The 4,055-nt window shown below is 45.0% G+C and overlaps 1 long non-coding RNA gene across 1 annotated transcript; it reads right to left on the bottom strand.

Moving 5' to 3' along the window:
- Positions 1 to 542: 542 nt before the first annotated feature.
- LOC147964952 (uncharacterized) lies at positions 543 to 3,102 on the bottom strand. The gene is made up of 3 exons (XR_015607234.1): positions 2,856 to 3,102; positions 2,034 to 2,168; positions 543 to 1,000 (listed from the first exon to the last, which is right to left on the bottom strand). It is a non-coding gene; the product is annotated as an uncharacterized LOC147964952 (long non-coding RNA).
- Between the last annotated feature and the right edge of the window lie 953 nt (positions 3,103 to 4,055).

Here is a 4,055-nt window from a genome sequence, read left to right as displayed (position 1 = left end):
TAGCGATGAAGATGATGCGGTGGCGGCGTGACAAATTGTGAAAGAACTCGAAACTCTAAAGGACTAGACGCTAAGATCAACAACTAGACACGATGATGCAACCGCAAATTCAACAAAGCAAAAACCCTAAAAAGATTATGCAAAGGCTTAGATTGGTTCGGATATGATGAACTAAGCCTAATTGTTTTGTGGATTTTTCGTGGACTGTAAGTATGAAGAACAAACTCGATCTAAACTACAAAAAACTGTAAAATCTCACCGAGCAACCTGGAAATCTGATACCACTTGATAGAGGCAAAGGTGTCCCGTCTTTTGATGAGACGGTGATTATCGTTTCAGAGGTAGACTTTCACGATCCGACTACGAACATGCGAGGACGTCGCACCTTAGCAATTGCTAAACCAACTCCGAGAGGTTATTGACCACGCTGGAGCATGATCAACATGACCACGAAGGTCTATTTCCTACAAGCAAGAAACTAAGATTGCAATATGGATATTGCGAATATAAGATGAAAGCTTTATTGATCAAGGTGGGGTTCTGTGACGCTTTGGTCTGGTCGTTGAACACAAACGAAGTACGTGAAGTTGCAGCTATGGCGAACTTTTTATCTAAACAAAACCCAATGTCTGAACGACGCCCTAAGGGCTGTATATATGGAGGAAGAGGGGGGAATTTCGTGGCCCTTGGGGGAGGGGTCCGAAACCAACCCTATCTATTGTTTCCCCACACATACGGACTCTAAAAACATCCTATACTTATGTATTTCGAAATTACATGGGCCTGGACCAATATTAAGGTGAAGTAGCACCTATAATAGCCTTTGGACGAAATTTGTGAAGTGGCATCTTGTATATTTTGTCCAAGACTTCATGCACTCATTACGGTGGCTTCAAAGTCCTTAAATTATCACTTGAAACTTCGTTCTTGTTTCCCTTGCGCATGCCATCATCTCCATGCTTGTTCTTGCTCCAATGTTCATCCTTCTCCAAGCTAGACCCTTCATTTGTAATCACAACAAATGTATCCAATTTAGGCAGCATCATATTCTCATGAACATTAGAATCATTACCAAGAAACGAATGTACGTGGTAATTTAATTGGCGTGCATGAGCTCTAGTAATTGGTCTAGTATGTATAGTAGCAGGGGTTGTGGGTGTAACAATGGTACTGATGTCCTCATCAAAAAGTAGAGCTTTGTTTTCACACATGCAGCAATAGCAGAAATAAATAACCTCATTGTTCAAAATTTAGTATTCCCTCCATCCTATAATATAAGATGTTTTTTGACATTAGTGTAGTGTCAAAAAATGTCGTACACTATGAGACGAAGGGAGTAGTCGAGGTCCAAGATGCAAACTCATGCAGTAGAGAAGTTTTTAATGTGCACTACATATTGTTTCTCATGTTCCACAACCTATGAGTGACCGTCCGCATATAATACTCATCTGCGCGACATCCAAAAGAATTTGTATTTGCATACCAAGCACACAACGCCAGTAAATTCTTGTTCCAATTGAAGCATAGAGAAGTTTTTAATGTGCACTACATATTGTTTCTCATGTTCCACAACCTATGAGTGACCGTCCACACAACGAGCTTTAGGAGGTTGTCCGCTTAGTGGAGGAGGTAGAGGTAGTCAAGCTTCTTCGCATCCCGCGACTACGCTGCCACGTTCATGACCACCCGCACAGTGAGTTGCAGGAGGGAGAACCGGTAGTAGAGGTGTTGCCACTGCATATAGATTGTGTTGGTGCGGACCACTAGCTCTCTTAAGATGAAGACTGACTCTATTCCTATATAACAATTTTGGTGTTGTTTGCTTATTGTTCTTTCCCTGTCATTTTTCCCTGTTCTTAATGCAAAGATAGTAACAAAAAGACTAATTCCACATTTCTTTCCCTGACATTTTCCCCTAAACCTCTATCTTTTCAATGCAAAGAAACACAAACGTTTCAAAATTACATCTTCCTTACACCATGAAGTCATTATTTAAAGTGCAAACCTGATTACAGAATTGGACAATGGGGTACCTTGGATGGAGCACGTGCACACGATGTTTCGGTATACTCGGCGAAACAATGAGATTGAAAGCTTCAAGAACGGTTGCAAACGATGTTTGACAGCGTACATGAGGAGTTTGTGGTAGTTGACTCCTTGTCCCGCACCTGCAAAAGAAACAAAGATTTTGCACTGAAACTCGTGTTGAGTTGCAGAATTATGCAGATTATATGTTTAACAGTCACATATATCCTATATGGTGTGCATACAGTACAGGTTAAGTTGTACCTTTGCTAACACGAATTGGAAGCCATTGTTCTGGTTTCTAAACATAACAGCGAGTTACCCAAGTACCATTGTACCAAATCCTCTTAGGGTGCTTATTGTGGCTTTAGAGATATGGAGAAAACTGACTAGAATTTTCACTTGGAGATGCCTCTCGTAAACTTGCTCACGCAACCAAACGATAAATGTGTGGTTCTAGCCTCGCACCTTCCCTGCTCTTACCGAGGTTGCTCGCGCCAGCAAGCTCACATTCATCATGTTTATGTTGTGCAAATTAGAGGTCATCCATGGGCTTCAAAATGGAGGCAACAATAGCAAGGTCGATGAGGAGCGAGAACGCCCATGGCGAGTTCACGCCTACTGCTCCTCCTTGATGGGGCCGCAAGGATCGAGCCGCTGCAGGTACATGCTCGCAGCTAGGAGGTGAGGAGGGTTAAGGCTAGGAGCACGGCAGGCCACACTGGTGTGAGCGATGCCTTGCGCCGTCGAGCTTTAGACTGAGGCGGCAACAATTAGTAACTTGTGTACAACACTCAACTTTAATTTGGCGAACCTAGGGAGATACATACAAAGAAATTGCCCCTGAGCCCGCGCTCATTGCCAGCCGCAACCCAGCCACTCAGCATCTTCCACTCGGTCACCAACTCTGTCGAGTCCACGAGGTTGATGACGGAAGCGCAAGAAGGCGAGCCCAGAGGAAACCCTGACGATAGGGCTGAGCGGGAGGCTCGGGCACTGCACATAGCCCCTGCTCGAGCGCCTGCGCTGTGAGATGAAGTGGTGCACAGTGGCATCAGGGTTGACTCAGCGGGGGTGGGTCAAGCAGAGTCGCAGCAAGAGAGACTTTTTCTTTTTGCAACCAAGAGAGTCTGGGTTGAGATTGGTGTGGCTGATCTAATCGGCAAGGGCTAAGAAAAAGGAGAAAAACTCCTATTTTTGGACTTGGCCCGGATACACTCAGCCTTTCTTAGGTTATTTAGATACATTAAAACTGAGCACCCTTCCTACCCTCTCAGGTCATTAGCATTTCTAAATGTTGGATCATCACTTTTAGACATTAATGGTCGTCTGATTAGCTCTTACTCGCACCCAACTCGCATGCAGATTTCCTGACGAGAGCTAACCTTCTCGGGGCGCTGCTCTAGTGGTTTTTTTGGGCATCTGAGATTCATTTGGGCCTACTGGGCCTATACTAGGATCCCGTGAACCCAAAAGTGGAGGAACCTAAAACAGCTCTCGACCTGTCTCTTTCGCTCGCAGCCTCGGGTGGCAGCGCCTCACCATGGCATGGATTGTAATGGCGACTGCGCTGCTCCAAGGTCCATTCGGTTGCCCGGACACGATGGACAGTGCCTCCTATTTTCGTTCGGTCGCACGGACGCGAGCGCTGCGACGGGATTGAAACTGAAAGCCGATTGAACAGTCCTAAAGTTCAATCGTGAAGGATGATTGATCAAGAAGTTAATCATCCATTAATGTCAATCGATGCTACAGGCGGATCAGTTTCAATCGGCTTTCCTTCTTCTTATTCTACCAAAGACCAGACCAATAGAACTAGTGCTTCACATGGAGGACCAGAGGATGAGGGCTAGAAGCAGGAGACGGCAGGTGGTGCGACGGAAACATGCACTACTGCAGGATGTTGCGAACGCGACACTACAACCAGAGACCCTTTGACGAAACTGTGTGCGATGCATTAATCGCAAACGGTGATGTAAAATAACCATAAAAAGACGCAAAATATTTGCGATGAAGGATACATCAAACAC

The sequence above is a fragment of the Triticum urartu genome, chromosome 6A (genome assembly GCF_056163025.1).
Source record: "Triticum urartu cultivar PI428250 chromosome 6A, HENAU_Tu73, whole genome shotgun sequence".
Lineage (NCBI taxonomy): Eukaryota > Viridiplantae > Streptophyta > Magnoliopsida > Poales > Poaceae > Triticum > Triticum urartu.
The sequence above is the reverse complement of the archived record's forward strand: the minus strand, read 5'-3'. Positions and strand labels throughout refer to the sequence as shown.